This window comes from Camelus bactrianus, chromosome X (genome assembly GCF_048773025.1).
Source record: "Camelus bactrianus isolate YW-2024 breed Bactrian camel chromosome X, ASM4877302v1, whole genome shotgun sequence".
Classification (NCBI taxonomy): domain Eukaryota; kingdom Metazoa; phylum Chordata; class Mammalia; order Artiodactyla; family Camelidae; genus Camelus; species Camelus bactrianus.
This window is the reverse complement of record NC_133575.1, coordinates 83,723,194-83,739,037: the sequence shown is the minus strand read 5'-3', so window position 1 is coordinate 83,739,037 and position 15,844 is coordinate 83,723,194. Positions and strand designations below refer to the sequence as shown.

Here is a 15,844-nt window from a genome sequence, read left to right as displayed (position 1 = left end):
AATATTTCTGAGTTGGGTGGCCTTAGGCAAGTGACTTATTCCCTTTGATATTCAACTTTCCACCTGTAAAATGCAGGTGTCAACAGTATCTACCATATAGGTGTTGATTGGAGGATTCAATAAGATAAAGCATGCAAAGCACAGTGCCTGGCTTATAGTAAACACTCAGTGTCAGCTATTACTGCATTAATATTAGCTATGTCACTCTATTCAGCATTTCTGTCACACTCTGGCTTCTCTCTGGAGCTGATAGTCAAATGGTATGCAATGACATGGTCATGCTGGATTATCTATGGCAGATGTCCACTCTGCTTGGTTAGGACATCTATTTGGATTTGTTGATGTTTATGTAAATATTTTAAATATGACTAGTATCTCACACCTTTATCCTTTTGCTGATGCTGGTTCCTTTGTCTAAAATGACCTCCCTATCCCCTTTTCCCATTTACCACAAACCAAACTTCTACTCACTCTTAAAGCCTAGCTCAAACACCATCTTCTTGGTGAATACTCTCCCAAATTCTTCCCTCTCAGCAATTTCAGGCAGAAGTTTTTATTCCCTCCTCGTTGCTGATGATGCTTTTCCTTATTGGCCTCAGTCTACTTGGATCTGCCAACAGACTGGGAACAGATTCTGTTTTCTTCTTCTCTACATCCCATGAACCAGCGGATACTCCAGAAAGGGTTGTGAAATAATTGTTCTCCGAACAACTAAGTCACAAGTGTTAGGTCAGGTCCACCTGGGATTCTCCCTCTCTCTTTGGGTTCCTGAAATAGTTACATCACAGTGTCCCCTCCACAAGCCAATATGCTTTTCCAGGCATCACCAGTGTTTTCTGGCATGAGTGGTGGCAGGGATGACCATGACACAGAAGGTAACCCAGGAAGCAAGACGGACTCTAAGAGCAGCTTAACTGGAGTGACTGGATGGTTGGCAAAGGTGAGTTATGTTTATGAGCAATTCCTCGAGAAGTTTAGTTCACAGATGGCTGGCTGTGCAGCATTTTATTTTGACCATCTCCTCAGCTAGTATTTCTTAAGCACCTACTATCTGCTAAGCAATGTATTAGACATGAGGGATAGAGGCTGCATCATACAGCCACAAATGAAACCAAGTCCCTGCTCTTGTGTTTATAATCTGGGGGGAAGACAAACAGTAAACAATAAATATCACATCCATATTTGTCCAATGACATGTGTTATAGAGGAAAATAAAGCAGGGGAGAGGGATAGGAAGTGTTGGGGTTAGGTTGCTACTTTATATAAGGAAGTCAGGGAAGGCTTTGCCCAAAGGTGACCTCTGAGCAGAGAGCAGTGTTTCTCAGAGCATGGTACCTGGGTCAGCATCATCAGCCCTGGAAACCTGTGAGAAATGCAAATTCTTGCCCCTCTTGCAGATCTACTAAATCATACAATTTAGGGTGGGGCCCAGCAATCTGTGTTTTAAAAAGCCCTTCAGGTGATTGTGATGCACAGTAAAGTTTGAGAAAATGAGGGAGCAAGCTCCCTAGTAATCTGGGGAAGGAGTATTCCAGGCAAAGGGAAGAGCAAGAGAAACAGCATTCAATGAGAGAACATGCTTGATGTTTTGGCCAAGCAGCAGTGAGACCAGAGTATTGGAGTGGGTAAGGGGAAAGCGGTAAGTCATAAGGCCAGAGCTGTAGCAGGGGCCAGAGTGTAAGAACTTTGCCTCTGACAAAACACTGAATGGTTCTGAACATAGGAGTGACACGTCAGCTCCATGTGAACTGTGGTGGGGCAAGGATGGACATAGGAAGGCCACCTAGGAGGCTGACATGGTAGTTCAGCAGAAGGATGACAGTGGCTTGGACCAGAGAGGCAGTTGTAGACACTGGCAGAAGTGGGAGGATTCTGGACATGTTTTGAAGGTAGAGCTACTAGGATTTGCTGATGGACTGGATATGGGATGTAACTGAAAGAGGAGTCAAGGGTGACTCAGGTTGCTATACTAAGCATCTAGAAGGATGAAACTCATTTATTCAGATAATGAAAAATGTCTGGGAAAAACTGTTGGAGGGGCATCAGGAATTCTGGTTTCGAGATGTCTGTTAGACACCTAACTGGAGAAATTGAATAGATAGTTGGATTACAAGAAAGATGGCTAGCTTGGAGATGTACACGTGATACCTTAGTATAGACTCATCTAAGTTGTGGTAACAAACCCTAAATCTCAATAGTTTAACACAACTAAGGTTTACTTCTTTTCGTGTCACAATCCGATGAAGGACAGGCAGCTCTCCTTAGTGGCTTTCTTTCAAAGGTGACTTGGATTTCCAAGCTAGATTTGTGTAGTAACTCCACCATCTTAGATGTTAATACTTGTTGCTAATTGCCCATGATTGTGTTCATGTTCCCTTTAAGAAGAACTACACACACTGGACAACCTAATAGTATGGAAAATAGGAGATAACACGGATTATATGACGAGCACCATCTCTGCCATCACTGGTATTATACAACGCTACAAGACTAGATGAAGTCACCAAGGAAAGGAACGTAGATAAAGGGAAAAGAAGACATCCAAGCATTGATCACGGAGGCACTTCAGTGTTAAGGGAAAATGGGGAGGTACCAGAGAAGGAGTACCAGTGTGGTAGGCAGAGAAGCAACATAGAGAAAGGTCCTGGAAGGCAAATGAAGAAAGTATTTCAAGGAGGAAAGTGTGATAAAATGTGCCAAATTGTAGATAAGTCAAGTAAGACAAGATAAGAACATACCAATGGAGTTAGCATTGTGATGATCTGGACAGAGCAATTTCAGGAAGGAGAATTAGGGAAATATGGAAGAACTATAATGCAGTTCTAAGGGTCCACTTGAGGTTAGTGACCATGGACTTGAAGGAAGACCAGTCATCAATACTGTGAGGTTCTCTTTAGCCTTAAGCTGGTTGGGTACAGATGTAGATTAGAAGAGTTGGATTTAACCATGGTTGGGTTCTGCTAAGTGAGAATACTAAAGAAAAAGAGAGGCAAGGGACTCAAAGGTTTATGAGAAGAAGTGATTTTTAATGATAGGCTATGGAATCTGGGCTTCCTAAAGAAGGAAGTGAGCACAGGTGGTGAGTAAGAGGCAGTGAAAAAGGTAGTAGAATGAATGGATGATTGATCCTGGTGAGGTTGAAGAAATGTGTGGGTTTTAGAATTATGAGCAGGTCTCAGAAGAAAGACGGTGCTGTAAAGAGGCTAGGTCCTGTTAATACTCTACCTAGTACAAAAAAGGACAGCTCTACTAGGAGTATAATAGAGACTTCTTTTTAAATATATTTTTAATAGATACTTCTTGAATAAGCTCAGTAAATGGTTGTTGAAATGGCTGCTCAATCCTGTTTTCATACAACATAAGATTATTCTGTTTTAATAATGTCAGATTCCTTCAAAACTCCTTTCACACCAAATCTCATTTGATTTTCTACCACAAATCTGAAATAAGTGTTTTAGATGTATAGCTATATATAGTGACATACACACATATACAATATAACAATGCTTTCTTTTATATCTTCACCTATCCCCCTAGACAGTAAGTTCCTCTGCAGTGATGTTGGTTTGTTCACCATAAAGCAAATGAATTTAAACTCTCTAAGCCTCAATTTCCTCAACTATAAAACAGGGATAATAATGTTTGACTTCATAGGGTTCTGTGAATGAGGTTAGAGATTATGCCCCTAACAAAGTGCTTGGCACATATATGCTCAATATATGTTGGCTGGTATTATTTATAACTACAGCATTTAGCACCGTGTCTACCTGATAGGTGATCACTCAATGTCTGATTTGCATTTTAAAGATGAGGAAATGGAGGCTCAGCTGTTAGTGACTTCCTCAACACAGGAAGTTAAGTATCAGAGTAGGGATAAGAAACCAGCTATCCTCACTCTCTGTGTCAATTTTTCCTCCACTGAACCCACTGCTACTAGTTCCAGGAATTAGCTTGATATTGGGAAGTCAGGAAAAGAAAGATGATGTTGACAGATGCTTTTTTATCCTTTTGCCTTTTTTATCAACATTTGTTTACTTACTTTACAATAGCTTGTATTGTTTGTACACTTTTTAAACAACTTGTATATCCATATAATTCTCACAACTACTTTTGAAACAAAGAAAGAATGATTATATGTAAATTTTTCAGATTTAAAAAAAAATAAACCAAAGTCTCAGAGTTGGTATCACTTGCTAGTTAAGTGACAAAGTGAAGACTCAAAGTCAGGGCTTCTCTTTTCAGCCCAAAGCTAAACTCCTTAAAAGAAAAAGAATATGAGATGCCGAGGTGCCCTTTTATAATCTCCATTTCCTGTCAGTTGCCTCAGAGTCCAGAAACCAAGAGAGGCCTCTTTGTCTGAATCAGAACTTGTCCTGGGGCCACATTCATAATCATGGGTACCACTCACTGAGCATCTCTTATGTGCCTGGCTAAGTACTTCAATTTTGTTACCTCACAGAAGTGTCCCAATAGTGAGGAGGGCACTGTTACCACCACCATTTTACAGATGAGGAAACTTAGGCTTAAAGAGGTTTAATAGTTTGCTTACACAGTCACACAGCTTGGGAGTGACACAAATTCAAACCCAGGTTTGACTCAAAATCTTAGTGCCAGGCCCCCTCTAGCATCATCCTAGGTTTTCATACTTGGTGCTAATAAAACAGAGTCTGGCTTTGAGCAATTCTAAAACAAAACATGTGCATTGAAATTTAAACACACACACACACACACACACACACACACACATACACGCAGACACACATTAAACTAAGCTTAGTCCCATCCCATATTTAACATTCATTTGCCTTTTTATTAACTTGGTTTAAATCTTTCTATTTTTTTGGTACATATATATATTTACTGAAGTACAGTCAATTTACAATGTTATGTCAATTTCTGGTGTGCAGCATAATGCTTCAGTCATACATATATTCTTTTTCATATTCTTTTCACCATAGGTTACTACTAGATATTGAATATAGCTCTCTATGGTGTTCATTTGCCTTTTAAAAACAGCTCCCTGTGAGTTTATGAATGAAAGGCTCTGGGAAGAGAAAACAGTGATCTGCAGGAGCTGGCTCCCTACCAGGTGAGACTTACCACCTACATTTTAAGGATGAAACTGACACCAGACATTGCTGAGTAGTTCAGGAAGGCATTTCCCTCCGTGTGTCCAACTGTGTTCCCATGCATATACAAACACAACTGATGGGGTCAGGGGGTGGGGAGAGGCATTTGGGATTTCACTTGGAAAAGTCTTAGCCAACCAGAATGAACCAGGGCCTGAGGGGATGTACTGTTCAGTTAGATAATAAAGTGAATTCACTGAGCAAATGCTTAAGCCACACAAATAGACAAACTAAATGCTGTCCATAATGTTCTTAGAATAGCATTTCTGAGAGTGAGAAAAAGAAGTGAAAGAAACTAGAAGAAAGTAAGGAATCTTTGAACCTTAAAGCTGGAAGGCACCTGAGGACCAGAGGTCACACAGTTCACATGTAGTTAGGTTGGCCAGTTTTAATGAACAAAAATACAGGATGCAGAGTTAAATTTGAATTTCAGAAAAGCAATAAGTATGTCTCAGCATATTTTCTTATAAATATGTCCCAGATTAGCATAAATATGTTCCATGCAATATTTGGGACATACTTATACTAAAAAATCTATTTCTTTATCTGACATTCAGATTTAACTGGGCATCCTATATTTCATCTGGAAATCCTACAAGTAACATTGTGACACACTGGTGTGACAGGTTCAGCTGTGAGGAGTGTCTAAAGTAATTGTGGGTAATAATATTTAAAATACAAACTCTGCCACTTACTTTTTAAAGTATTAAGAAGGCATTCAAATTTCTTTCTGTAATTGAGTCACTCTTACTTATATGCCTTCTAATATGGTTTCCAAAGCAGGAAGGAAAGGAACAGTTATAACTAACATTGGAAGGATCGCATTCATTCATTTATTCAACAAATATTTATTGAGTGCCTGCTGTGTACCAGGCACTGGGCTAGGTGCTGGGGATATGATGATTAAAAAAAATTGAATATGACTTTTTCATGAATGCTCACATAGCAGCTTTACTTATGATAACCTCAAAGTGGGAAGAGCCCAAATTTCCACCAAGAGGTGAGTGGATATTCAAACTGTCGTATATTTGTACAATGGAATACTATTCAGGAATTTAAAAACTGAACAAAGTATTGATACGTGTAACTGCCTGGATGCATCTTGCAGACATTACGTTAAGTGGAAGAAGCCAGGCACAGAAGCACAAATTCAGTAAGAGTTCCATTTATACAAAGTTCTAGAATAGGCAAAGCGAATAGATGACGACAGAAATCAGAATGGTTTCATGATGATAGAAATCAGTGGTTACCTCTGCAGGGGTGTGAGGGTGAGGTTCACTGAGGGTCCAAGGGTACCATCTGGGATAAAGGACATGTTCTATATCTTGTTTGGAGTGATGCTTATGAGTGTACACATTTGTTGAAATGCACGAATCTATACATTTATAATCAGCACATTTTTTGTCTGTAAAATATAATTGAATTAAAAAGTAAGTATAGTCCCTGCCACCATGGAGCTTATAGTCTCATATAAGATAAAGATACATACTTACACAAATATCTAAAAAATGATAATTGTGAGAAGTGTGATGGAGAAAAATAGGATGCTATGAATGTTTATAATGTTTGTCATTAAGACATAAGGATGATTTCTTCATTCAACAGATATTTATTGAGTGCTTACTCTGTGCCAGGCACTGGATTACGCCCTGGGAGTATCCTGCTAAATACAATAGACTTGCTCCTTTTAATTATAGTTGTGCTCTATGATACAAAGGAGACCAATGGAAGGATGTGAGAACATAGAACAGGGGTACTTGGCCTCCTCGGTGGGATCAGAGGTTTATTTAAGAAACTGTAGTTCAACTGAAGTCTGAAGAAGAGGAAGCATCAACTAGGTCAAGGGATGGGAGTGAGGCAGAGAAGCTTCCAGGTGGAGGGAACAAAAGATGCACATGCTCTGTGGTGAGAGAGAGCACGGCACACAAGAGAAGCTAAAGAAAGCCACAGAGACGGAAACAGGAAAGTAAAGGGGAGAGTGACAGAAGATTTTGCTGTATAGGCAGGCAAAGACTTGCTCATGCAGAGTCTCATAGGCCATGATAGGGAGGTTTGGTTTAATCCTCAGAGCAACAGGAAGTCACTGAACAAATAATTTTAAGCAAAGAGTAACATGATCAGATTGGCACTTTAGAAAAAAATTCTCCAGTGGCAGTATAGCTAATGAACAGGAGGGGGCGGTAGTGAGGTGAGAGGCCAATTAAAAGAGTTGGAGTGAGAGAAGATGGTGGCCTGAACAAGGGATATGGAGATCAGATGGGGAGAAGTGAATGAATCAAACACCTATTTCAATAGAGAGGACACGACCAGAAAGGGACAAGGCTAGAACAAGGCTTTCTCACAACAAGTCCACTTCACTGATTTGAGGATAACCTTTAATGCACACCTGCTATGTACAAAGGCACTGTGTTGGGCACTGTGGAAGACAGAGAGGTATTTGGAAAACTTTGACTGCACTCAAGGAACTTAAAGCTGAATGACAACTATAATCAAAAGAGGAAAGAAGTATTTATTGGAAGAGGTAAAGAGACACCTTTCTAAAACTTAGATGTAATTATGTCCTGTCTTCTTTCCAAAACCTTTGATGACCCCCTCTTACCTGCAAACTTCAAAATTCAAGCACAACATTTAAGGGACCCTGTAAACCAGGCTCAACCTACCATTGCAGGCCAACCTATCACCTCCAATATTCTACTCATAGAGGTCTTTTTATCAGCTATTCCATTTTCATGGAATGCTTTTCATATCCCATCCATTTCTCTGGAAATCCTAATCACATCTTTTCTTTTTCATAACAATTTTATGGAGCTATAATTCATATACAATACATCCATTCATGCATCCTTTTTTTTTCTTTTTGTATATATATATGTATATATTTTTAATTGAAGTATAGTCAGTACACAATGTTGTATCAATTTCTGTTGTACAACATAATGCTTCAGTCATACATGAACATCCATATATTCATTTTCATATTCTTTTTCACCATAAGTTACTACAAGATACTGAGTATAGTTTCCTGTGCTATACAGTATGAACTTGTTTATTGGATTTTGTGAGAATCCTCCTGTATTTAGAAGGGAGAGACACTCTGCAATAGTTCAGTAGGTGTTCTGCGTGATTCAACAGGTTTGTAGATGTAATTCTTGGTGTATTTGTGGAAGACAGAGAGCTGTGAGTCTCTCTACTCCGCCATCTTGGCACCTCCCCCACACGTCCTTTTTAAAATTTTATCTTCCCTCTTTTCCAACAGTAGCATGATTGATGTTTCATTATGGTATTCATTGCCTGCTCTAACCAGCCTCTCCTTTTGACCGCTTCAGAGAAATTGTGACAGTTGCTAATAAAAATCTACAAGATTATTCTGAGTGGTTAGGCTGAGCCTCAGGTTCCTCAGCTGTGCAAGGCACAGTGGGGACGCATGTCTTCTTTTCTGTCAGCCTATTCTTGCTACTAGACTTTAGGCATACAGTGTCATGGGCTTTAGTGGCTTGGCCCTGAGCCTTATGGCTTATTTATAATATGATGTCTTTAGGAAAATCATTCCAAGTTGAAAAAAAAAATCCCTTAGAGTCACTAGTTGGTAGCCTCAATTAGGATGGAAGAGTTGATAAGTTCTCTAAGAGTTGAACCGACAGGAATAGGAAGGATTGGGATTCCAGGACACAGGATTCAGATTGCTGGAAATATCCTGACAGACGGTCTCATCTGTTATTGACCCCAAATGATCAGGGACACTGCCATTTCTGTCTTTTGCACTTGGAAGAGAATCTAACAAATGCCCAGTTAAGATGGACAGTGAGTCCATGCGGACTTACCAGCAGTAGCAACTATTAGAAGGAGATAGAAAGCGAAACAAATACAAGTTGTTTCCATAAAGATAATTTTTTTAGCTAGCTATTTAGCTCATGATATAGATAGTCTCTAAGGCCTACTGATATTTTTTTGGCAAGCAGGAGGTAACTAGGTTTATTTATTTATTTGGTTTTTCAGTGGAGGTACTGGGGATTGAACCCAGGACCTCATGCATGGTAAGCATGCGCTCTACCAATTGAGCTATACCCTCCTCCTTAAGGCCTATTGATATAGATGAGAGTAAAGATGTTTTGCTTACTCAGAGATGAGGAGAGATGACATGGGGAAGAGGATCTAAAGCAGGAAAATAGAATGGTTCATGGCAAATCCATCCCTCATGACTAGAAGGAAAACGAAAGGGAACCCCTCCCCAAAGTACAAAACCCAGTAAATAGCAGACTAGGATCTCTGTCTTCATTTGCCAAGAACAGCATGTTACTTTTACCTAATTTTATGGCTGCAATTTTAAGCTGTAAATCCTTTCAGAAGTTGATTTTAATTTTGCTTGCAGGGTGAGCCAGACAAACCAACTTGTCACGTATGCCTGCCTTTCTAAAATTAGGAGAAACAGCCCTAATCCCTTCTCATATGCAGAAAATAGAAACTAGTCCAGTAGTCTGCTTGGTTGGTGGGAACAGACTTTAAAAAGCAACATGCTAAAAAAATTAAATGAAATAAAAGCACTATATATCACAAGCAAAGTTAAACTCCAGTTGAAACTTTTTGGCCTTAGCCAAAGCCCATAAGCAAAGAAGTGGTCCAGTACTTCTGTCTCTGATTCTATGTTTCATTGCTTTGAAATCCACCTACTTTTCTTTTTATTTCTCGGCAAAATGACATGCAAAAGTGATTTCAGAAAGCCCATCTGTAGCAAGGCCTTGGCTACACCTTTAGTAATTCCTATGCAATATATAACCTACCAAAGCTCACTGAAGAAGAAATAGATAATCTGAATAGTCCTATATTGATTTTTTAAATTGAATTTGTAGTTAAACCCTCCCCACAAAGAAAATTCTAAGGCCAGATAGTCTCCCTGGTGATATCTACCAAACATTTCAGGGATTAAATAATACCAATCCCACACAAGCTCTGCCAGAAAACTGAAGATGAGGGATTACCTACTAACTCATCCTATGAGTCAAGTATTATGATCACAGACTAATGTCTTTTGGAAATACAGACACAAAAATTCTTAACAAAAATTTAGGGTATTGAATCCAACAGTATATAAAAATGATAGGACATTATGACCAAGTACAGGTTATTTTAGGAATGGTAGGTTGGCTTAACATTCAAAAGCCAATCAATATAATTCATCAGATTAGTAGATCAAAAGGGAAAAATATGATTATCTCAATAGATGCAGAAAAATAATTTGACAATACTTAACATTCATTCCTGATAAAAACTCAAAGCAGACTAGAAATGGAAGGGAACTTCTTCAATCTGCTAAAGGACATTTATGAAAAATCCTATAGGTAACATTATACCTAATGGGGAAAGGCTGACTGCTTTCTCCACTAAGATTGGGAACAATGCAAATATGTCCACGTTTATACTTCTATTCAACATTATGCGAGAGGTTCTAGCTAGTGTGATAAATCATGGGGGGAAAGGCATCTGGATTTGACAGGAAGAAGTAAAACTGTCTTTATTCACAGATGACAATGTAAAAAATACTATGACATCTACAAAATAAGCTGCTAGAACTATAAGCGAGTTTAGTAATGCTTAATGATACAAGTTCAATATATAAAAATCAATTGCATTTCTATACATTAACAGTGAACAACTGAAAATTGACATTAAAACATGATTATAATAGCATCAAATATATGAAACACTTAGGAATAAACCTGACAAAATATTGGCTAAACCTGTAAAATGATTATAAATCAATAAAAAATGTTAAAAAAAATAAAAAAAATAAAATGGATTGTAGATCTAAATGTAAGCCCCAAACTTTAAAATTTTTTTTATTTTTTTTAACATTTTTTATTGATTCATAATCATTTTACAATGTTGTGTCAAATTCCAGTGTGTAGCACAATCTTTCAGTCATACATGGACATATACACACTCATTGTCACATTTTTTTCTCTGTGAGCTACCATAACATTTTGTGTATATTTCCCTGTGCTATACAGTATAATCTTGTTTATCTATTCTACAATTTTGAAATCCTAGTCTATCCCTTCCCACCCTCCAGCCCCCTGGCAACCATAAGTCTGTATTCTCTGTCTATGAGTCTATTTCTGTCCTGTATTTATGCTTTGTTTTTGTTTGTTTGTTTGTTTTTTAGATTCCACATATGAGCGATCTCATATGGTATTTTTCTTTCTCTTTCCGGCTTACTTCGCTTAGAATGACATTCTCCAGGAGCATCCATGTTGCTGCAAATGGCATTATGTTGTTGGTTTTTATGGCTGAGTAGTATTCCATTGTATAAATATACCACTTCTTTATCCAGTCACCTGTTGATGGACATTTAGGCTGTTTCCATGTTTTGGCTATTGTAAATAGTGCTGCTAGGAACATTGGGGTGCAGGGGTCATCCTGAAGTAGGGTTCCTTCTGGATACAAGCCCAGAAGTGGGATTCCTGGGTCATATGGTAAGTCTATTCCTAGTCTTTTGAGGAATCTCCATACTGTTTTCCATAGTGGCTGCACCAAACTGCATTCCCACCAGCAGTGTAGGAGGGTTCCCCTTTCTCCACAGCCTTTCCAGCATTTGTCATTTGTGGATTTTTGAATGACGGCCATTCTGACTGGTGTGAGGTGATACCTCATTGTAGTTTTGATTTGCATTTCTCTGATAATTAGTGACATTGAGCATTTTTTCATGTGCTTTTTGATCATTTGTATGTCTTCCTTGGAGAATTGCTTGTTTAGGTCTTCTGCCCATTTTTGGATTGGGTTGTTTATTTTTTTCTTATTGAATCGTATGAGCTGCTTATATATTCTGGAGATCAAGCCTTTGTCGGTTTCATTTGCAAAAATTTTCTCCCATTCTGTAGGTTGTCTTCTTGTTTTACTTATGGTTTCCTTTGCTGTGCAGAAGCTTGTAAGTTTCATTAGGTCTCATTTGTTTATTCTTGCTTTTATTTCTACTAGGAGAAAATTTTTGAAATGTATGTCAGATAATGTTTTGCCTATGTTTTCCTCTAGGAGGTTTATTGTATCTTGTCTTATGTTTAAGTCTTTGATCCATTTTGAGTTGATTTTTGTATATGGTGTAAGGGAGTGTTCTAGCTTCATTGTTTTACATGCTGCTGTCCAATTTTCCCAACACCATTTGCTGAAGAGACTGTCTTTATTCCATTGTATATTCTTGCCTCCTTTGTCGAAGATTCGTTGACCAAAAGTCAAACTTTAAAATTTTCAGTGGAAAAGTAGGAGAAACTCTTTATGCCCTTAGATTAGGCAAAAATTTCTTAGACACAACACCAAAAGCTTGATGCAAAAAAAGAAGAAAAACATTGAGAAACTGTACTTTATCCAAAGTAAAGACTTTCACTTTTTGAAAGCTATTCTTTAAAGAACATAAAGACAAGCCCCAGACTGAGAGAAAATATTTGCATATCACGCATCTCCTAAGGGACTATTAATACAGGCAACACCATGAATGAATATAAAAATACTTATGCTAAGTAAAAAAAGCCAGTAACAAAGCATTTATATTCCATATTTCCATTTACATAGAATTCTGAAAAATGAAAGTTAATCAATAGTGACAGAAAGCAGATTTATTATTGTCCAGGGACTGGGGTTGGTGGAAAAGTCTGAGGGGAAGGATTACAAAGGGGGATGAGGAAAGCTTTGGGAGTGATAGAAGTGTTCATTTTCTTGATTGTGTTAGTGGTTTTATTGTTGTACACATATGTTTAAACTTAACAAATTGCACATTTTAAATATATGCAGTTTACTGTATGTCAACTATACTTCAGGAAAGCTGTTAAAAATACTATAGGGTACTCAAAAGGACACAAGTCCCAATCTGAATAGGCTTCCAGTGGCCAAATAAGTGATGATTTGAGAATCAATAATAATAACTGCAATGAATGGGATGCTTAAAATATTTAAACCTCCGTTCATTCATAATGGCACTCTCCCCTAGGTCCCCAAACAAAAACCCTCTCACTGGTCACCTTTGGAGGATGCTAGAGTAATAACTAATTATTTTTAAAATTGGTTTAAAAAAGGAGGGGTGGCAGTGGTGGAATCAAGCATTTATCCCGCCTTTACTAAATGAACTGTAACTCAGGGTAACCATAAAAATTAATGAAGGGATGCTTCCCCTAAAATAAAAGCCAGAATTACAGAATCAACAGTTGCAATCTCCTATGAGGTAAGGGATTGAGGCGATGAATATCAAAAGCTGTTAACATCACAGAAAGAGAAACAAGCAGACATTGCAGACATTCTGTGACTCCTGATGGAAAAATGAAAAACTACCTGATGAAATGTGATGAAACAGTCCTGGAGAGAGAGATGGGGGAGGGAGACATAGACAGAGAGGGAAAGAGGGATAGAGAGATAAAGCAAGAAAGAAATGGAATCTGATCAAGTCTCTAGCTCTAACTAACAATGCTTTATAATAATGGAATAGTAAATACAGGGGAACAGCAACCAATCAATCGAAACTGGGAAATTCTTACAGGAAAAGGTGACTTAAGAGACTTACTATCTAATCACAATGTAGGGGCTTTATTTGGATACTGTAATGTAAGGAAGCAAAACCATTTATAAAATAACAAGGAAATATGAACACTGACTGGATGTTTGATTATATTATGGAATTATTGTTCACTTTGTTTTTGGGTGTGATATTGGGATTTCGGATGTTTTCAGAACTTATTTTTAAGAGCTACATAATAAAATACAGATGAAATGAAATGATCTCTGGAATTTGTTTCAAAATAGTTGACGGTGGGGAGAAGCGGGAATACATGAAAAAAGATGGTCTGAACTGGTAAATTTGAAGCTGAGCACTTGGTACCTGGAGGAATTTCGTTGTACTGTTCTATTTGGTATATGTTTGAAGTTTTTGATAGGAAAGCCCTTTTAGAAAAGGAATTTAGGTTTCTGAATTGGGGAATGGATGGATGAAAGTGAATGATTGGATTGGGAGATGAAGGAGAAAGAAGAGTCAAAGGTGGCTCCTTTAGCTTGAGCCACAGGGAGGATGGTAGTGATACTTGCTAAAATGGGGAAGCATGGGATAGGACCAATTTGTCTGTGTGTGTGTGTATGTGTGTGTGTGTGTGTGCGTAGAATGAGTTCAGTTTTGGACATGTTGACTTTGAGGTAACTGTGAATAGCCAGGGAAACATGTATCTAAGTAGTTAGATATATACAGACTTAGAACTTAGAAGAGAGATTTGGACTGAAACCTAGAATCGTGCATGGATGATACTGTGCAGAGAGAGCGGTCCTTAGAAAAAGGCCTGAGGAACACTCACATTAAAGATCTGAGCAGAGGAAGTAGGGCCCAAAACGGTATGGATGCGAAGCAGAATGGGATGAAGACTCTGCCTTTGGGGAGCTCATGCTTTAGCTGGGGAGATACATTCAATTAAGTTCTATGCACGTGGTACTGGCTCAGATACTGTGGAGGAAACAAACTTCTGAAAATATTTCGTATGCTGCTTTGCATGACTCTCCAAGTATTTTATGGGCATCACTTAGTCTTCTCTCCTACAAGACTGTAAATGATTCCAGTGTAGCAAGTCAGAAAAGAGCTTGTGTCTTTGGGAGTAAGTGGAATTCTCAACATTTTAAGGACATAACCCTTTCCTAAAATACCTGCGCTAGCCTTTTGATGAGTGATGCATCATGCAAGTTAGGCCCTGAAAGAGCCTGAAAACTGAGGAGGCAATCCTGAAAGCCAGGAAGTGGGAGGCGGGGGACAGGCTACTGCCTCAGCCCACCGATGCACTGTCTAATTTGGCCCAAATCAAGTCGTTGGAGAGACAAGCTCCTGACCAGGAGCTTCCATATGGTTCTCACTGCATAATGACATCAAACAACTTCTTCAGCCCTACCCTAAGTTTCAGAGATAAGAACAAGATTACAGAGAATCCCTGGCAACATTCTCAGCCCATCACTTCTTTGTCATTACACACCATGGACAAAGCCAAGATTCAGTAAATGTTTACTGAATTAATAAATTCAATCAATAGATTTAAACAATAGTCTAAAGAGAGGAGCAGAATCCATTTGCTTAGTGGCAAGGTTGCTCTTTCAGAATGAAATAAATCATCCATTTACAAATAAAGTCTAAGTGTCATTAGCATTATTATTAGCAGCTGTAAAAGGCAGCAGGAAATAAACCTGTATGCTTTTCTTGTGGTTTTATTTTCCTACCCTGTCCTACCTTTGTCATATTTTGCCACATTGTACAAATCTCTGTACATAGATCTCTTCTCTGTATTTCCACAGCCTAGCACTGTGCCTGGTGGTTGTATTAGTTAGGATTCTCCAGAGAAACAGAACTAAGAGCATGTGTGTGTGTGTGTGTGTGTGTGTGTGTGTGTGTGTGTTTATTTTATGTATGTATATATATATAAATACATACATATATGTACTTAAAGGAATTGGATCATACAATACAGGCTGGCAAGTCTGAAATCTGCAGGGTAGGCTGTCAGGGTGAAGACCCAGGAAAGAGTTGATATTACAGTCTCAAGTCCAAAGGGAGTCTGGAGGTAGAATTTCTTTTTCCTTAGGGGGATCTCAGTCTTTTCCAACTTAAGGCCTTCAGCTGATTGGATGAGGCCCACCCAAACCATGGAAGGTAGTCTGCTTTACTCAAAGCCTATTGATTTAAATGTTAACCATATGGAAAACATAGCTTC

The 15,844-nt window shown here is 38.4% G+C and overlaps 1 protein-coding gene and 1 non-coding gene across 3 annotated transcripts in view; both read right to left on the bottom strand.

The window, feature by feature from the left end:
* Window positions 1-15,844, bottom strand: part of COL4A6 (collagen type IV alpha 6 chain) — a 264,443-nt gene that overhangs the window by 150,190 nt on the left and 98,409 nt on the right. The window lies entirely within an intron of this gene.
* On the bottom strand, window positions 9,126-9,199 carry TRNAG-ACC (transfer RNA glycine (anticodon ACC)). The gene has a single exon. It is a non-coding gene; the product is annotated as a tRNA-Gly (tRNA).